The sequence below is a fragment of the Curcuma longa genome, chromosome 3 (assembly GCF_044706935.1).
Source record: "Curcuma longa cultivar G26 ecotype Majalengka, Jawa Barat chromosome 3, ITB_CL_G26_1.1, whole genome shotgun sequence".
Taxonomy (NCBI): Eukaryota; Viridiplantae; Streptophyta; class Magnoliopsida; order Zingiberales; family Zingiberaceae; genus Curcuma; species Curcuma longa.
Genome location: NC_133863.1, coordinates 19665158 through 19686308, shown reverse-complemented (window position 1 = coordinate 19686308; position 21151 = coordinate 19665158).

Genomic DNA, 21151 nt, shown 5'->3' with positions numbered 1-21151 from the left:
TGAGTAACTTAAAGTTGAGTGGATGCCTAATAACAGACGAAGAAGACCTGAAGGTGAGACATCTTAGCAAAAGAAGACTTAGAAGTGAGGCCTTTTAGTAGACAAAAAAGTCTCGGGTCATTGATAGGTAACTCCTAATACATTGTGAGAGTTGAGTATATTTATATGTTTAGATTCAAGTAGATTTTGACTATGTTAGCTACACTTAAATGTTCTTAAGGTTACTTTGAGGTTGGCATTAGAACAGTTTCTAGATAGTCTTATCATGGCTGAGAAATTCTTTGAAGGATAAGATATTAAAAACATTAGTCAAAAAGACAGATTAAAATACTTTAATGAAGAAATACCAAGTCAAACTATCAAATGAAATTCCAAGTAACTTCAAGACTATGTTTTCACTCCACAATAAACATCATTAAGATAAACCCTAAACGAGCACAAGCATATATAGGAACCCAGTAAAATTAAATCGACATGTGTGACAAAAATTACATTAACTCGTAGAAAATAATGTGAATTTCAAAGGTAAAGAAGCAATAAAACAAAGTGAATGTTTGCATAAATGGCGAGAGTACCCAGTACAAACCAAGAAAGGAAACTAAATCAAAACGAAATCAGACAAGTGTTTCAAGATAGCCAATAAGCGTGCAATTATTAGAATTTACCACAATAAATGTCGATCACAATATTAAGGCATCGAACAAAAAAACCCAAATCCCACAACATGAAGCAAGATTTCTTGCATCGGAAAAAAGAACTAACCAAGGAGCTGGAAGTGGAATTGGGTACCTTGCCCCCGGTGCCCATCACCAGTTCACCGTCACTGTAGCTCCTCTCTTGCAACAAGTCGAGGGGGGAGGGAGGAACCCCGAAAATTGGAAAAGGGCCGGCAGAAGCATAGGAGGAGAGGAAGCAAGGAAGGATATACGTGGACGGGGGTAGAAACCCTAATGGCCGCCGCAGGAGAAGCCGCCGACTCATTCTTTCCACCTCTTTCGACTCCATCCGGCGAGAAATCCTAATTAAGATGTAGATTTAGCGCTAACGGTCAAAAGGGCTCTCAATAATTATCATGCAAATAAATCATATGCAAAGAACCAATCAAGACCGTAGAATGAAGTTGGTTTTTGAAACAAAATAAAAAACACTATTGATTGATGATTATAATTAGATAATTTAATTATGAAAAATTTAAATAAATAATTTTAAATTAATAAGAATTTGATAATAATTAGTTATTTAATTATTTTAAAATATTAAATAAATTTAATTTGAAATATTGTGTATAAGACAAGACAAGCAAAAATGACGAAAATGTATAAGACAAGACAAGCCAACTCATGACGGAGCGGATTGATCTGTCAAAAATCTATCATCTGACGGGACGGGATAGGATGGGACGAGCCAGCTAATCCACCATCCTAGATAGCAAAAAAATTTTCAACCCAAGTCAACTCAAGGTGAATTGTGGCCAACCAATGAGCTATTAAAAAAATAAAAATATATATAGAAAAAATTAAAATTTTTAATTTTAGTTATAAATTAAGCAAGCCAGCTGTATTTTCCACTTTAATTTTAAATTAAAAAAAAATATTCCCAACCCACAGGCCAACGTGAGCACATCACGGGCTTAGCCCACCTAGGTCTACAACCCACATGAGTTAGCCCGCCTTTATATGGATTGATAAATTTTTAACTCAATTAGTTTTAATTTTAAGAGGAGGGTCTGACCGATGGACCAACTCAAATTGACAACTTCAACTATATATTTGTCAAATTAAATATTTGTCAACTTCAACTTCAACATCAACTCAAATACACATATTCTTAAAAATATTTTGTTTGATTCCATGTTGTGTCATGATCCCATATTAAGTTGAGCTCAATCTTTTTTAAAGCCTAAGTTATCGTGTGCCGATGGATGTCAACTAAGACATCCAATGTAATGGATTCATGCTAAGGCAAGATCATTTGCAATTCACACCCCATGTGTGTGCGTGGTGTCAAGCATGACTAGTAACATGTAAGGGATTCATGCTAAGGCAAGATCATCTGCAATTCACACCCCATGCCAATCAAGCATGACTACATGTAAGGTTTGTCCTCCTAATTCAATACGTGTAAAAGAAATAAAATAATGTATCTAACTTGGATCATGAATACTAAATTTGACATATAGCATACAAATATATACTTAAATCTTTCTTAATTATATTGGATAATAAGATGCATACTAGACGGGTAAATAATATGTTTCAAAAGTTTTTTAACTTAGAGACTGGCTCTTTGTCTAGTTAAGTCTGTTGTAACCCACAGTGATAGAGCTTACTTACATGTTTATATATTTGTCCCCTCAGAAAATTGGATTAAGAATTGGTGAGTCTTATGAAGATAAAGAATTTCATTACAATGCTTTAATGTAAGCAATGATCAAGCATAAGTTATCTAATCTTTGTGCATAACTAAGTTTTCTCCTAAATAAAACTTTCTCAAGTAAAAAAAAGTTCACTCTATAATTGTCTATGCAAAGAAGACCTGAATTAGGAAGCTTGATTATTATTCCTTTAAATTTACTAAGTTGGTTGTTCATTTTATTTTCTAAATAAGCGAAAGACTAAAATAACTAGTCTTAATTTTATTGGGGTATTTTTATTTTGCTTCTTCCGATCTATGTATCATTAGCTTTCATCTATGCATTGGGATTAGAGGACTTAAGGGGTAGTCAGGATTCAAAATCCTCTAGAGTTGACCATCCACTATAATTAATATAATAAAGTAATTAATTCAAATATATAATTAAAATAAAAATATATGAATATTAATTTTTAAAAAATATGAAACAAAAGTATTTAATATTTAATACATTCAAAAGTGTAGTAAAATTACTATTGAAATTGTACTCTTTAATTTTTTTTAAATCAAACTCATTAATTTTTATATCATTATCAATTTTTTTCAACCAACTCCTACTCAATATAAATGATACTCAATATAAATGATGATAGAATCTATTAAAAATTATTCTTCCATTTAATTACGAAGAATTATTTTAATAAATTTTATAGTTGAAAAAATTATTCATTTTATTATAAAAATAGAAAGAGTTAAAATAAGATGAATCAATTAAATAAATATTATATATCGATCCTGATTAGAAATGTGAAAAAGTTAAAATGGAGCTACGCACGAGGAGTAGATTTTTTTCAAAAATATACACATTTGTTTTAAATCGATCAAATTAATTTAATCTATCACTTAGTTTAATCATGTTTTTGATGAAATTAAATCTAAATCAATCTTAATTTGAACTAATATAATCCAATCCAACTTAAATTGAACGTCTTCAAGTTTTTCTGCTAAATTTAACGTTGATGCATATCTCAGTAGAAGATCGAATACCGACATTCAAAGAATCTCCGTTACTTCTTAACTGCTGCACCACCCATGGAGCTAAGCTAAATCGAGCCAGAGGTCTACCTACTTAACACCATCCATTTCCCACCCGTTGCCTCTTTCAAACGAGCAGGTGTTTGAAGTGGGGCCTCCCCCAATGAATCAAAGTAAGATGGGTAGACTGGGTAGTTATCAACCCGACGGACGATGATATGTGCTTTTGTAGTAAGAGAACCAATAGTAGCAGGCCACGTTCATATTTCGCGTGGGTCCCTGCAATTATAGGCATTTAAGCAAATTTTGAATGGAAGATTAAGATACACGTGTGTTGAACCAAATCTTCTGTAGCAATGTAGCCGCAGTCGATTTTCCGTTTCTGCACGCTCATGACCAAGAATACGATTTGAGTTACAGGTAATGAATCTTGCCCTTCACCAGCCCGTGCGCGCCACAACATGTGTGGCTGAATCATAAAACAATCAATTGATCTCCGCATGCAAGGGCCATGGTCAGTGTGTGTTCTTCCATGTGTTGTGACAAACCTCTAGGATAAACTGCAAAAATTGTGGCTCATCCCCATAACTCATTACAACCTTCCAGGAACCAATTGTGGCTTCTTCCGCTCACATATCAATAAGAATGAGCAACGTTGAGCAGTGTGTCATAGGTGAAGTGTCATCCTTGAGACCTTTGATTATGTTTAGAACTTTAGAGTATGTTAACTTGACTTTTCACCCTCCTAAAGAGCTAATGAAAGAAAGGCTGCTAAGGATGAGTAGATCGAGGTAGATCAGCACACACCAGCACATCCCTTGCTTTTCACCCTCAGTTACCCTTCTCCCTAAAGCCCGTTCGAGCCAGAAAGGCACGAAGTGCCGATAATGGCAAATGCTCTCTCAAGCAAGAGTCTCATATGGTTAATATGGAAAGGGCGTCGGACAGTCGTTCTCACTCTGACTGCTCTCCTTCGCCTTAGGAGCCAGTAGTGTAGTAGCGCTAGCGTGAATGAGTAGGTGTAGGTGGGACCAGGGGAGGGATGAAGATTAAGAGATGTGCGATTGGGTGAGGAACTTATATTATAGTAGGGCCACTGCAAGGAATTCCTTCGGTCATTCTTCCCGAACTATTGAAATAGGCAGCATCCGCTTCTAGTCCGAATACTTCTTTTCATTCTTTATTTTGACCTGCTTGTGCCGTACCTCGATCTTGAACCGAGAGCTGCGAAAAGGGGTGCTTTGCTCCGGCACCGAGTCTAGGACTACTTTCTTTCCGTGCAATTTACTAGATTTTTGGGGCAGCGAGAGGCCTTATTCTAACTCGACTGACTAGCAGGAGAGGGATTCCTTTGTTGATGGTCTCAGTTCGCTTCACTTTCATTTTATCTACTGGTCTTTGGCAGCTCGCCTTTCAGCAGCTCTTTACTCTTTCGCACGCACGATGTAAAGAAAAACCATTTCTCTACCCTTGCATACAGAGAGTATAAAGAACGGAAAATGACGCTCTCAATTCATCCTCGTTACTGGCCATACAAAGACAGCAAAACTTCTAGGTCTGAACTGATTTGCGTTTTGTGCCACAACTTTTTCTTCCACTTGAATATCCATGTCAATGAGCAGTGCAGGATTTGAATCCCTGTTGATGAATGAGCAGTGCGTCGTAGGCACAGAGTCATCCTAGCCTTTAACCTTTGACTGTGCTTAAGATTTTAAATTCCCAAGTTTACAAGTAGCACACCTTAAACAATCAATTAAACTCACCGACCACCCACTCCATGTCACCAGTCAAATTTCCAATAATCTTTTTCTCAAAATAATAATAATAATAATTTTATTAGGGAGATGAAGCTACCGGGTGGATAGTTTATTGAATTAATTTGTACTGGGTCTTTCTTCATAATTTATCCCATTTGGTCAACTCTCTCATGCAATCATGATTCATGATTTTTATTCCCGCTCCTGGGGCATAATTGAATTAGTTATGACGGAACAGAATTGTTGAAGTAGACAAAGGTTGAATCTCGATGAAACCGAGATAATATTCTTCTTCGTCGTGGCCAACTGTAGTTTTCTAATTTATTTCCTTATTAATAATCATGTGACTGATTGTGTAGGACAACTGAGATGATGAATTTCATCTATTGCTGAAATGATTCCTATTTCCCACTTCTGTCAACTCCTTAACAACTCTAATCTTTTGGCAATTTGTCTCAAAAAGAACTATCACATAAAAAAACTGAAAGAAAGGAAAGCCTGGGCCGCCTCTTCTAATCCATCTTTTCCTACAAATTATTCAAGAACAACTTAAGTTGAAGTGCATGCTATTTTGCAGTATAAAATACAATGAAATTTTCATTTCAACTCCCAAATATATCTTCTTTTTTTAAAAGGATGATTTTTAAATTCTCCACTAATGTTTGTGTTTTCTAAAATGGCCTTCGAAGTTTGAGTTAATTAACAGTGAAATATCTTCTATTTTCATATTAGTCAAATTCTGAAGGGTATTTTAAAAAAATTAAATATTAGAAGAAATTCTTAATTCTTTAAAATGCCATTTAAGATTTTAAAACAATCAAAATACACCCCTATATTTTAAAACTTGTTATCTCAACTGAAATCATTAAATGTCTATCATGTTACTTTTTCCATCAAGATAATCATATTAATAATTAAAGAGTTTAAAAGCTATTTTGACAATTCAATAGGAGGTAAAATTTTAAAAAGCAAAATAATGATTTTTCTTTTTTTCCCAAAACAAAAAGGAGATTGAAAGGGGGATAGAGAGCAGACCCTAGTTTCCAGCTTTTCTGAGGAAGGTAAGAAACATGATAAGGGGAGAAACATGATTGAAGTTGGTTGATTTTGAAGCAAAATTAAAGATACAATTTGTTCCGGTTGAGAACTGCTCCTGGACACGTCACCGGGCCTAGCTCGCCGTGGGGTGGAACCAATGAAGAAGAAGAACAGCAGGAGGGAGGAGACAAAGAAACTTGGAGGCCCCTGACCTGCAAGCACAGTAAACGTCAATAGGAAGGCCGGGTGTTGCCCCGGCGCGACCACTCCGACGCTCAAGTTAGGGGCAGTGGAGAAAGGAGGAAGATAAACAGTAGAGAATAAGGAAGAGCGTAGAAAGTTACGAGTGAGAGCCAGAGAGATACCTGTGGAGTGGAGTGGTCTGTTTATAGAAGGATGATCAAGTGCACCTGTCACGTCATCATTTAAGAAAGGTCTCCTCATGATTAATGAGATGGCAGGAATAATCAATTTCACTGTCCCATCGCTAACAAAGCTATCTCCAGTCACTGTCACTGTTTAGCGGGCCATTCAGCAGGGATATGGTATTAATTATAGGGGGCGTGGGCTTGTCAGAGAATCATGATGAGGTGAGCTAGGGCATAGTGGCAAATGTAGGTAAGACAGGTACAAGGATCCAGCGAGTTGTCGGATGTGTGAGAGGATTCGGCCGGACGGCTGTTGGACGGACGGAGTATGCTAGGCTCCAGCCGGCTGGGAGGATCCGGCTAGGCACCTGCCGGATAAGAGGATCCGGATAAGCACCTGCCGGATAAGAGGATCCGGCTAGGCACCTGCCGGATAGGAGGATCCGGCTAGGCACCTGCCGGATAGGAGGATCCGGCTAGGCACCTGCCGGATAGGAGGAGCCGGCTAAGCACCTGCCGGATAAGAGGAGCCGGCTAAGCACCTGCCGGATAAGAGGAGCCGGCTAGGCACCTGCCGGATAGGAGGAGCCGGCTAAGCACCTGCCGGAGGAGGATCCGGCTAGGCACCTGCCGGATAGGAGGAGCCGGCTAAGCACCTTGCCGGATAGGAGGATCCGGAGGGGGTTCCTGCCGGACGGATGGATCCGGAGGGGCTCCTGCCGAGGAGGATCCGGCTCCTGCCGGGTATATGGACCCGGTCAACGGGTTGGACCATTTATGGAGAGACCAGTTTAAGACACAAGTCAAGTCCTGGCTAGACCCTTGGTTTATCCCCGGAACATAAGCCTCCCCACTAGTCTAGTCGAAGGGAGCGTGGAGCGTACTGACTAGACCCAGTCAGACTTGGGTCTTAGTTGGGCCCAGGACTTGACCTAGCGACCAAGGAGAGAGAGAGAAACAGGTGTGACCGGGTTAACATGCAGCCCTTAAGCGGTATAATCGCCCGCAACACGTGTTCGTGCGGGGTTGGTAGATGAGAAGAAAGGCGGTTTGACCATGCGCAGCATGGGTGGGCGTCTTGTCCGAGGCAGGTATTCATGAGTAATTATGACCTTTGGAGCTGGCGAATCCTCCTTGAAGAGTGTGCAGACATCGTTTAGTCTTCCTCTCGGGGCGCGCATGGATTTTATTATGTGACCTTTCAAGTCCGTGGGTTGGGGACTATAAATAGCGGTGCTAGCTTGCGTTTCTGTTATCATTCTCAGGCAACAATCCTGCGAGAGGCGCACCACAATCGGGACAACGGCCATGGACATCGACGGCGAAGGATCTGAAACGGGTTCTACCACGCACCCCAACCTTTCAAATGAGATGGAGACACGGGTGCAGGTGTCTCTCTATCGGGCCCGTGTAGCGGAGGAGAGATTGAAGCGCGTTGAGGAGGAGCTGATACAGGCTAAGCTGGAGATCCAGAGGCTTCAGGAGATCATCAAGGTAAGGGCCACCCAGGGCAGCGTCGTAGCGAGTCATATAGAGGGATCCACTTCCGCGGTTCTGAGCCTACTGGAGAAGATACAGGAGGAGATGGAGTTTATGCAAACTGCGGTTAGGAGGATGCCCGGTGACCCTTCTTCGGAGTAATAGTCTACCTGTTTCTGAGATGTCACTGCTAATGTAATGGCTCGTTTATGCTAATAATAATCCTGTTTATTGTAAGTGTAATGTGTTCTCTAGTGCATAAAAGGCAATGTTCATTAGGATAAGAAGGACGGAACAAATACAGCTAGACTTGAGTTTGAACACTATCAGAAGAGTATGCTAAACCAGCCGAGAGAGAGGGTGGGATAATTAAGATGATATATTGTGTCGAGGAAAATCAGTTGTTGAGACGCGTGCCGCGCTGTGACTGGCGGTATTTAAGGTAAGTACTGGCGTCGTGTGGGCGGAGAGGGGCGTTACCATTTCCGAGATAGGTAATTAAAGAGGCGTGCCTTTTTACTTGTCTTTTCGTATCCAGAATTTGACATCAGCAAAACCGTTCGGAGAAACGTGCTCAGATCCAACGGCTCCTATGAGATCCCGCCTTTTCTTTATCCCTGATCTGACGGCCACGGAGGGTTAGGGTTCCGATATATAACCGGCGTGAGTTCTTGAAAGACTCATCTCGCAATCTTCTTCCTCGCGCCTCCCTTCTGCTGTCGGCACTTCTGCCTCAGACGTCTACGGCGCTCTATTTTTCCTTCTCCGGCGATCTTTCCGACGTAAGCTTCCCCTTCCTCTCCTGGTTCGCATTTTCGGTCTCGCATTTCTTTCGCTTTTGGAGTTGTAGGCATGTCAGAGTCTAACCAAGCTTGGTATGAGTCCATGGTTTCGGTTTTTGATAGCGAGACTAGGTCAGCGATAAGGGACCGATTCGGGATCCCTCGCCAGTATAAAATTAAGGTGCCTAAGAGCCATCACCGTCCACACCTTCCTCCTCCTGGTTACCAGACCTTCTTCCTTGATCAATTGGAAGGAGGTCTGCGGTTCCCCGTTCCCGACTTCTTTATAAGGGTGGCTGCGTATTTCGGTGTCCCGGTTAACCAATTTGCTCCCAACACTTTCCGGTTTCTAGCTTGCGCTTGTATAATCTTTCATGTGTATGACATTCCTCTACACCCGACGGTCCTCCACTACTTTTTTTATCCCAAGAGGGGAGAAGAAGGAGTCTTTTATCTAAACGCCCGTCCCCGCAACAAATTCTTAGCCGAGTTCCCGTCATCTGTTAAGTTTTGGAAGACAAGGTTCTTCTTCGTTCGTCCCCCGAGCCCTATTCGTGTTGCCGACTGGCAGGATGAGATGCCGTCCCCTCCTCAGCTAGCCAACTATAAGTCGCATGCAGCCTACCAATCCGCCTTCCAGGTGATAGATGGTTTGTCGTTCCATACGGACCGGCTGCTTAGTGAAGAGGGTTTGCTATTTCGAGCAGGTCTAAGCCCCGTTGCTGCGGAGCTGTCCCAGCCACTCGGTAAGTAGATGTTTCTTTCCTTAGTTCACTGATTTCTAATTTTATATATTTCTCTGCCGGTTTGCAGAGGATCTTTTGATGGCGGCTTCACTGAACAAGTTCATCAAATGGGACCGGGCTTCTTTCAAGAAATTAACAGCACCCACTCCTTCTGAAGGGAGTCCGGCACCAGCCGCCTCGGCTGGCAGTCAAGCGGCCGCAGCCGGGTCCGAGACGAGGTCTCAGCCGGCCATGGAGAAGAGACCCCTACCAGAAGAGGCTAAGGAGAGGGAGCTTCGGTCCAAAAAACCTCGATCTGACAAATCAGGTGGGAAGGCTCTTCAGGCCTCGAAGTCCCGCACCCAAGAACCATCGGGAAAAGGGTTTCCGGCCGCCAAAGCGCTGACGATCAATGAGCCAGACCCTGAGCAAGCATCCCGACCGCGCCCTATTACTTTCGATCCACGGAAGTTGAAACAAAAGGCTAGGCCGGAACCGGCGGCTAAAATCAAACCGAAGAAGAAAAAATCAAGTCCTGCAAGGGCCCCACCGTCCACTCCGGGAACCGGATCAAGTCGTCAGGCGGAGCGCCCAACTGGAGGAGAAGACGACCCAGCAGGAGCGGAGCCGGGTGTGCCAACAGGGCAACTATCCGCCGGTCGTGAGGAGGAATCGGCGCCCTCGTCACCTCTTGGTTTAGAGGTGGAGCCGGTCATTGATGCAGGAGGCGAACCCATGATCCTTCCACCGGCTCCGGCTATCGTGCCTATCCTTGATCCCATTCTGGAGGAGGCGGTGGACATAATAGAGGCGACGGCTCCGACAACTGCAGTGCCAGAGCAGTCGTCCGATGATCTTCCTCCGCCACCAGCAGCTGACTGGCTGCGGAGTTGGCAGCTACATTGCCGGCAGCTTCATACGCGGAGCCGGAGGTCGACGCGGGGGACGATCTTCTTCCCCTCTCTCAATCCTTGACCCGGGCACTTCCCACCACTTCAGCTTCAGACGCCGGGGAGGTCGAGGTGAGGGAAGTTACCGTGCCGCCAAGCCAGTTGCCGCAATCAATGTCCGAAGGACTCCCTTCCCCGTCAGCGGAGGTGCCGGCAGATTTGTTGGTGAAAGCGCCAGCAGTGCCCTCTGTCGCGCCGATGGTGGAAGCTGCGAGAACGCTTTCAGTTGAGCCAAGGAAGGCGCCAGAGGAGGCGGCAGAGGTGGCGGAGCACCCTCTTACCGCAAGGCCGACTTCTCAGCCTACTCCTGAGGTTCCAGCAGAAGGGCTGGGTATGGCAAGCAGGACGGTTGCTCCCGGGGGATGTCCATCCTTTGAGGCAAGGTCCTTCCAGCTTCCCCCCTCTCGTTTTCCTCAGGGTGCCGCGGGGATATTCCCAGAAGGAGTCTTTCCTTCTCAGCAGGCTTATTTGCCCGGAGCCCCGGCAGACGCACCTTTCACATCTTCAGAGGTCAACAAGATGATGGAAGTGGTAAGGTCCATCCGAGACCATACCCACTATGCCCCTTTGCTACTGTCGGACGTGACCAGTCGCGGCATCTATGCGACCATCCGGGTAACTCCCGCTTTTATCTTTGTTAATCGCGTTCGATGGTATCGACTAACGGCGACTGGGAATGCAGGCCTTAGGTGAACTTCTGGAAGCGCACAACCGACTGCCCCAGGTGTGCCTTCAATTTCGAGCCTTGGAGGAGCAAGTGGCGGAGCTGCGGGGTCGAGAGGTGTTACAGATGAGTGAGCTGCAAGCTCGGGAAACAGCAGAGACTATTAAGGCTTTGGAGAAGCAGGTAGCAGAGCTACAGAGCCGGGAGACGTTTCAGACGCGTGAGCGACAGGCTCGGGAAGCAGCAAGGGTCCTTGAGCTTCAAGAGGCTCAAAGCGAAGCTGCGAGACAGCAACATGAAGCCAGCCTTGCTTTAGCCCGGCAGCAGACGGCTGAAGACAGAGCAGAGAATCTAGAAGCCGAATTGCGGGAAGCTCTGGATCAAGCGCAAGATCTTAAGGAGGATCTTCAGCGGAAGGAGGAGCAGCTCTCCAAGGTATTGGCACAACTCAAGGACCGAGAAGATGAGCTTTACTACTTGGAGGAGCAGCTCGACAACCGGGATGCTGACTTGGACTTTGTCTCGGACGAGTCCAAAAGACGACAAGAGCAAATTAAAAAGCTGGAGGCCGAAGCCGAAGGCCTGAAGCAGCGAATTGTTGAACTGACGGATGCAGCCAGGGTAGTGGAAGGGGTGTCAGCCGATGCCCGGGGTGAGTTGGCTGCTTATAAGCTGAGTGAGGAAGACCGGCTTGAGGCGGCCAAGGAAGCCTGGCTAAAGTCTAAGGAGTTCACTGATCAGTTCTTAGAGCGGACAGCCGGCATGCTTCAGTCCGGCTTCGAGGGAGCGTTGCGGCAACTACAAGCAGCAGGGGTGGACCTTCCGGATGAAGTGATAGACAAATTGGATCCTCAAGAAGTCTGGAAGGCATTGCCGGCTGCTGCTCGGACGGCCTCAGCGGTTATTAAGGAGCCTCCGGCCGGTAAAGGAAAAGGAAAAAGGAAGAAATGAATGTAATGGGTTCCAGCTTTTTGTATTGTTTTGGCAGTAATGAAAGACTTTGTAGGTCTTCCTTGATTTGCCGTTTGTCTTAGGTGTGTTCAACCAAGTGACGTAAGTTGATAGACCACTCCGTGTCTTATCTACGAAGTTGCTTGAGGGCCGCTGAATTTAGTGATGTGGGGGTGACGGTGACCTCCGGCAGGGTAATTCGGGCTTGCGAATGATATGAGGGATAAAGGGTCCGAGCTGGCGGATGATTACTAGATGAAACTTATCCGGATATGCGGATGATTCGTAGGTGGGGGGCGTCAGGTCTGGTGGGCGAGACGTCGTGTTCATACAAGTGGACGAATCGCGGTGTCCGTGTTTGCGGACGATACGTATGCATACAGTGTTCATGTCGGTGGAGGGCGCGTAGATGGGAGCTGTCCGAGCTCGCGGACGAATCGGATGCTTACTTGTGCCGGTGACTACCTCGTGTTTATCTCAGTGTTGACGCTGGCGGACGTTCCTCTATGTTTTGCTGTTTGGAGTAGGTCCAAGACCTAGTGTAGAGTCGGTGGAGTAGGTCCGAGACCTAATTAAGCCGGAGGGGTAGGTGCAAGACCTACTTCGCCTTGATCATGGCTCGGGAGAGCGCGGGAGAGACCTACAATTGCCTTGAGCAGGTGAGACCTGGGAGAGCAACCTTGGCTATGTCCCAGAGGGAGGTTGGGCCCTGAAAAGGGGCAATTGCTGATGGCGCAGGTCCGAGACCTGAATTGAGCTCAACCTTGGCTATGTCCCAGCCGAAGGGAGGTTGAACCCTGAAAAGGGCAATTGCTGATGGCGCAGGTCCGAGACCTGAATTGAGCTCAACCTTGGCTATGTCCCAGCCAAAGGGAGGTTGAACCCTGAAAAGGGCAATTGCTGATGGCGCAGGTCCGAGACCTGAATTGAGCTCAACCTTGGCTATGTCCAAGCCGAAGGGAGGTTGAACCCTGAAAAGGGCAATTGCTGATGGCGCAGGTCCGAGACCTGAATTGAGCTCAACCTTGGCTATGTCCAAGCCGAAGGGAGGTTGAACCCTGAAAAGGGCAATTGCTGATGGCGCAGGTCCGAGACCTGAATTTAGTTATGTTGGCCCATGACTTCGGCCGAGTAGGGAGAGTGTGACGCATGGCTGGCAGGCTTGTGTACGGGGAAAATCTGAGGAGACATGAATATTATTAAGTACAGAAGAGTCAAGAAGGCGTACAATTTACAGTCGGCGCTGAGGGGATGCTATGTTTGATAGGGCCGGAGATGTGTGGCATTCCATGGCCTGATCAACTCCTTGCCATTTGGATCGGCGAGGTAGTAGGCGCCTGAACTTGTTCTCTTGAACACTTTGTACGGACCCTCCCAGGGCGGCTCCATTTTGCCTACGTCACCGGCGGGCTTCACCTTCTTCCATACCAGATCGCCTACTTGGAATGACCTGGGAATTACTCGTTTGTTGTAAGTATTACTCATCTTCTGCCGGTAGGCGGCGAGTCGGGAGGCGGCTCGGTCTCTGTCTTCAGTAAGGAAGTCTAGCTCCAGCCTCCGTCGTTTCCCATTGTCCTCATCATAGAGCCTTCTTCGATCGGACAAGATCCCGACTTCCATCGGTACTACAGCCTCTCCCCCGTACACCAAGTGGAACGGTGTCATACCGGTACTTTCCTTCGGTGTGGTTCGATGGGCCCATAACACACCTGGTAGCTCCTCCACCCAGCTGCCTCCTTCATGATCAAGCTTGGTCTTCAGACCATGTAGTATCTCCCGATTAGTTACCTCGGCTTGGCCATTAGCTTGCGGGTAGGCAACGGAGGTGAACGCCTGTTGAATGCCAAGTCCCTGACACCAAGCTTGGATTTTCCTCCCTTGGAATTGTCGGCCGTTGTCTGAGACTAGTCGGTGGGGGATGCCGTACCGGCAAATGATGTTCTGCCATAAGAACTTAATGACAGCTTCCTCAGTGATGCGGGCAAGAGCTTCAGCTTCCACCCACTTGGAGAAATAGTCTACAGCTACCAGCAGGTACTTCTTCTGTTGTGGCCCTGTTGGGAAGGGTCCCACGATGTCCATGCCCCATTGGTCGAAGGGGCATGCGGTAGTGGAGGCCTTTAATTTTTCTGTTGGCCTCCGTGAGAAGTTCTGATACTTCTGGCAGTGTAGGCAAGTGGACACCAACTTGGATGCGTCCGCTTGAAGAGTCGGCCAGAAATATCCGGCTAATAATACCTTCCGGGCCAGTGATCTTCCTCCGGCATGATTGCCACAGCATCCTTGATGTGCCTCCCTTAAAACATAATCAGCATCCGCCGGCCCCAGGCATTTGAGGAGAGGGCGGGAGAAGGAACGCCGGTACAGTTGTTCTTCGACAATAGTGAAGCGGGAAGCGCGCCTTCGGAGGGCCTTGGCCAGGCTGGCATCCGAGGGAGTGGCGCCGGTTCGAAGGAAGTCCAAGAAAGGGCTTCTCCAGTCTTCCGGCTCGACTAAAGCCGGGATCTGGTCATCCGGTTCGACTTGAGCTACAAAGGAAACTTGTGGGCCTGGTCCCTCTGAATACCATTCTGATAGAGAGCTTGCTAACCGGGCCAACTCGTCAGCCTTGCTGTTTTCAGTTCGGGGAATCTTCTGGATAGTCACTTCTGCAAACTCTGTCCTCATTTTTTTAAAGGCTTCGGCATAACGGCGAAGCCGATCATTATGAATTTCATAGTTTCCCTCCACCTGTTGTGCCACAAGTTGCGAGTCAGAGTGAAGGTGGACCCGAGTGGCGCCCATCCACCTAGCTGCTTGAAGACCAGCAAGAACTGCTTCGTACTCTGCTTCGTTGTTGGAGGCTCGAAAACTCAATCTGATGGAGAGCCGGATTTCTTCTTCTTGAGGAGAAATTAATATAACCCCCACTCCACTTCCTTGCTTGTTGGAAGAGCCGTCCACAAATACCTTCCATACTTGATCTGGCTCCCCGTCAGGTATTTCGGTGAGGAAGTCGGCTAAGGCCTGAGCCTTAATGGCAGTACGGGGCTGATACTGGATGTCATACTCCCCCAATTCCACGGTCCATTTAGCTAGCCGCCCGGAGATTCCGGGCTGGGTGAGGAGTCGGCCCAAGTTACTATTGGTCAGGACTGTAACCGGATGAGACAAAAAATATGGCCGCAGCTTCCGAACGGTCAGAACCAGCATCCATGCTAACTTTTCGATGTTGGAATATCTAGTCTCGGCGTCTTTGAAAAGGTGACTAGAAAAATAAATGGGGTGCTGAGACTGACCTTCTTGTTTTACGAGGACCGAGCTGGCAGCTAAGCGGGAGGCCGAAAGATACATCCACAAAGGTTCACCTGGAGAAGGTTTGGCAAGCCGGGGGAGCTGGGAGAGGTATTCCTTGAGTTCCGAGAATGCCTTGTCACAATCTTCGGTCCACTGGAATTTCTGCGCCTTCTTCAACACCTTGAAGAAAGGGAGACTGCGTTCCGCCGATCGGGAAATAAACCGGGAGAGTGCAGTGATTCGGCCCATCAATTTCTGTGCTTCTTTGAGGTTGCGGGGTGGAGACATTTGGGCGAGTGCTTGTACTTTGTCCGGATTGGCTTCTATTCCCTCTTCAGTCACTATATACCCAAGGAATTTGCCCACCTTGACTCCGAATAAGCACTTGGATGGATTCAGCTTCAAACCATATTGGCGCAGAGTATTGCACGTTTCTTCTATATCCGCGATGAGGGAGCTTCCTTTCTCGGACTTGATCAGTATGTCATCGACATAGACTTCAATATTACGTCCTTGTTGATGTCGGAATATCTTATCCATTAGCCGCTGATAGGTGGCTCCGGCATTCTTTAGTCCAAACGGCATAACAGTGTAGCAAAAAGTTCCGTCTGCCGTTATGAAACTGACCTTATTTTGGTCATCTACAGATAGAGGGATTTGATGATATCCCTGGTAAGCATCTAACATACAAATATACTCGCAACCGGCAGTAGAGTCTACTAGTTGATCTATCCGGGGCAGGGGGTAGCAGTCCTTCGGGCACGCCTTGTTTAAATCTCTGAAATCTACGCACACCCGCCATTTGTTCCCCGGCTTCGGCACCAGCACCACGTTGGACAGCCAAGTGGGGAACTGCACTTCCTTGATGTATCCGGCTGCCAGCAACTTCTGTACTTCTTCCCGGATAACCTTGTTTTGCTCCGAGCCAAAATGCCGGCGCTTCTGCTTGACAGGGCGGGCACCAGGAAGGATGTTGAGATGGTGGATGGCGACAGAAGGGGAAATTCCTGTGAGATCTTCCGGTGTCCAGGCGAAGACGTCCTGATTCCGTCGAAGGCATTCGGCCACCTCCAGCCTCAATTCAGCAGATAATTCGGCAGCCACCTGCACTGTTGTTTCCGGTCGGTCAGGGCAAACTTGCAAAAGCTCCTTCTCTGCAGTAGTACGGAGATTTGGTCTTTCTTGAACTGCATGAACTTCAGCTCCTTGGGTCCGGGGAATCTTCCGGACTTCGTTCCGAACGGCGTCCACATAGCATCGCCGCGCCATCAGCTGGTTGCCTCTCACTTCCCCGATTAGATCCCCCACCGGGAACTTGATTTTCTGATGATGGGTAGATGCGACCGCCGAGAAAACGCCCAAGTGTAGGTCTCCCTAGTATTACATTATAAGAAGATGGCGCGTCTACCACAATAAAATAACAATACCTGGTCCTTCTAGCCGGCTCCTCGCCCAGAGAGATAGCGAGGCGGGCCTGTCCCAGGGGGCGAACTTCATTCCCCGTGAACCCATACAAAGCCGTAGCCATCGGCTCCAAATCGTCTTCATCTATATCCATTTGGTCAAAGGCTCTCTTGAAAATAATATTGACGGAGCTGCCCGTATCCACCAGCACTCGGAAGATGTCATAGTTGGCTATGGTAGCTGTTATCACCAGGGCATCATCATGGGGAGTTTCTACTCCGTCTAAATCTTGGGGTCCGAATCCAATGATGGGTCCGTCCCTCCTGCCTCCCGTGGTCACGCTGCAGACTTCTAGCTGTCGGACGTATGCTTTTCTTGCCCGATTGGAGTCTCCATCAGTAGTACCTCCAGTTATCATGAAAACATGGCCTCTTGGGGCATTGTCTTGGTTGCCGGCTTGAGGATCGCGAGCACCGGATCCTTGGACGGTATCTCCCTCCTTCTGCGTCAGGGGCTCACGCTCTCGGGGAGAACGGTGGCGCTGATAAGTGGCCCGCGGAGAGAGTGGTAGAGGTGGAGGAATGATTTGAGTGTTACTCTCCCGCCGAGGCCGGGGAACAAGTGCGGCTCTTCCTTGGCGCTGTTGCTCCTCAGCTTCTCTGAGGACTCGGGCGTACTGATAGCAATCCCGAGTGTCATGCGTCCGCGACTTGTGATATGCACAGAAGTGGGGCAGCCAACGCGAGGGTCCTGAAGGTGGCGCCGGTCTGGCTTCTACAGCTTGTATGGCGCGGAAACCGGCTTCTGGTCGGGGATGCCGCTCCGGGCCTGGCCGTTGAAGTGGTTGAGGCGGTGGTCGTCGTTCATTCCGGATTGCCGGAGCCGACTGTTGACTCGGCCCGTGGTGGGGGTCAGCGTTGGTGCGTCGAGCCGACTGAGCCTCCTCTACATGGATGTATTTGTCGGCTCGGGTCAGCAGTGCATCAAAATTCTCTGGTGGCTTCTTGATAAGTGACCGAAAGAAATCCCCTTCGATCAGTCCTTGAGAAAAGGCACTGACTAAGACCTCCGACCGGGCAGCGGGAACTTCGCGTGCCTCTTGGTTGAACCGGCGCACATACTGTTTGAGTGATTCTTTGGACTTCTGCTTAATGGAGAACAGGTCCATCACTGTCTTTCGATAGGCCCTACTAGTGGCGAATTGCCTCAGGAAGGAATCTTTAAAATCATTGAAGGAACAGATAGATGCTGGCGGTAGGTGGTTGAACCAGCGGACTGCTGCGCCAGCAAGAGTGGTGAGAAAGGCTCTACATCTGATGGCGTCGGTATATTGATGCAGTGTGGCAACGTTCTCAAACTTCCCCAAATGATCTTCTGGGTCAGTTGTTCCAGTGTAGTCCACCAGCTGGGGCCCACGGAAATGGCGTGGGAGTTCTTCCTCTAAAATCCAGGGGGCAAAAGGGGATTTGTGGGAGCTACTCCCTTCACCGGGGTACAGATCTTTCCCCTTTGAGTGGCGACGAGGTGAAGCTCGTGCTGCTGCAGATTCTACGGACATTCCCCCATGGTCCTCGTACTGATGAAGGTGGGTTCGACCGTGGACCTGAGGGGCTGGAGCTCGATAGACTGGAGTATGATGGGCTGGGTCTTGCTGGGCCTGAGAGAGATGGGCCTGAGTATAATGAACTTGTGCAGGATGGGCTTGTCGAGGATGGGCTTGATGGGCCTGAGAAGGATGGGCTTCTGTGGGCCCAAATAACTGACGCACGGGCGGTGGTGGGGCTTCGCCGGAGAAAGATCGAGGGCGTGAAGGACCAGCTAGTACCTGCGGTGGTTGCCTGGAGGCTGCTAAGCCGGCAGCAGCAGCAGCCACGGCTTGATCAAATTCTTCCTGCGTCATGGTGATGAGGCGAGGCTGAGGGGGTTCATCCGTCGGCATCTCAAATCCGGGCAAAGTGGTTTCCCACAGACGGCGCCAAATTATGTTCCGGTTGAGAACTGCTCCTGGACACGTCACCGGGCCTAGCTCGCCGTGGGGTGGAACCAATGAAGAAGAAGAGCAGCAGGAGGGAGGAGACAAAGAAACTTGGAGGCCCCTGACCTGCAAGCACAGTAAACGTCAATAGGAAGGCCGGGTGTTGCCCCGGCGCGACCACTCCGACGCTCAAGTTAGGGGCAGTGGAGAAAGGAGGAAGATAAACAGTAGAGAATAAGGAAGAGCGTAGAAAGTTACGAGTGAGAGCCAGAGAGATACCTGTGGAGTGGAGTGGTCTGTTTATAGAAGGATGATCGAGTGCACCTGTCACGTCATCATTTAAGAAAGGTCTCCTCATGATTAATGAGATGGCAGGAATAATCAATTTCACTGTCCCATCGCTAACAAAGCTATCTCCAGTCACTGTCGGGCTGTTTAGCGGAGCCAACCGCAGGGATATGGTATTAATTATAGGGGGCGTGGGCTTGTCAGAGAATCATGATGAGGTGAGCTAGGGCATAGTGGCAAATGTAGGTAAGACAGGTACAAGGATCCAGCGAGTTGTCGGATGTGTGGGAGGATTCGGCCGGACGGCTGTTGGACGGACGGAGTATGCTAGGCTCCAGCCAGGTGAGAGGCTTCGGCGAGGCACCTGCCGGATAAGGATCCAGCTAGGCACCTGCCGGATAGGAGGAGGAGACACCTGCCGGATATCCGGCTACACCTGCCGGATAAGAGGATCCGGCTAGGCACCTGCCGGATAGGAGGATCACCTGCCGGATAGGAGGATCCGGCTAGGCACCTGCCGGATAGGAGGATCCGGCTAGGCACCTGCCGGATAGGAGGAGCCGGCTAAGCACCTGCCGGATAAGAGGATCCTAGCCACCTGCCGGATAGGAGGAGCCGGCTAAGCACCTGCCGGATAAGAGGAGCCGGCTAGCACCTGCCGGATAGGAGGAGCCGGCTAAGCACCTGCCGGATAAGAGGAGGCTAGGAGGATCCGGAGGGGGTTCCTGCCGGACGGATGGATCCGGAGGGGCTCCTGCCGGGTAGGAGGATCCGGCGGGGGCTCCTGGACCCGGTCAACGGGTTGGACCATTTATGGAGAGACCAATTTAAGACACAAGTCAAGTCCTGGCTAGACCCTTGGTTTATCCCCGGAACATTTTCATCTTATTATTTATTATTTATGATCAGTAAAGTTATTTAATCGAGAGATATTAATGTTGGATCAAGATGGTGAATAACGTATATGAAAAGTTTTTTTAATTTAAATTCTTTTTATGATATTTTTTTAAAATCTAGTGGAATAAATATTTTGAAATATACAGTAAAAAATTATTAATCAATCTTCCAATTTAGATAGTAGGTCGGTTCTAGGGTAAGTATAATCACGCGTGTATAATAGTATCGTAGGACCCAAGGAGCTCAACAACACTAAAAAAGCACTAGATTAAAGTTCCACATTTCAAAGTTTAGTGCTCTGTTTTACTAAAGGTGTGGATTAAAAAACGGACAGGATTCACAATGAAAAAATCCTTAGGAAAAAAAGGAAAATAGGGGGGGGGGGGGGGGGGGGGGGAGAGAGAGAGAGAGAGAGAGAGAGAGAATAGACTTTGCGCTCTGACGAGTTGATAGTGCTTGGTGGCCATGAGTTTCAGTTTGCTTGTGGCCTCATACAGGTCGCTCATGGCCGCAGGAGAGGCTACTCACGGTCGTAGGAGAGGTCGCTCCGACTGTAAATTTGCTCGGGTTGCCTGCGGCCACAACATCTGGACTCAATGAGTTTGCTTGCAGCCTCGAGTGAGGCTGCTCACAACCTCTGCAAGTTTTCTTTTGATTGCCATGATTAACCTCGTGGTGTCTCTGTGAGATATAAGAGCGAACTAAGGGTTGATGATGAAGGAATGGAGAGTTCATTCCATTTGAATTTTGGGAAAACAAAAATGAAAAAAAATTGCATGATTTCAAAGCGCAAGTCTAAGGTTATGCTAGTTCTATTCCTTAGGGTAGAGTCATCATCTTATTCTAGTGCTCACATACGTTGAGTAGTTTATGGTCGTTTACTCTTTTTTAATCATTGATGATTGTTGTCTAAATAGAAATAATCCAAGGAGAGAAACGACCTAGGAAATAAAAGAGAGAAAGGTACAATAGATTAGGAGAGTTTCAACGAGGGAGTTCCTCCGTTTCATTTCCTATTATTGAGGTGCCTTTGTTCCATTATTAGAAATGAGAATATGGACCAATGGATTCCACCTCATAAACGAGGAAGTTCTTACATGCATCGGGTTAATCAACTCAATTCATGAAAAGGATTTGACATTATGTGTTGGATAAATTTGAATGGAAAAATATATAGTGAATGGAAAAAGACTCCATTGTGAATGTGACT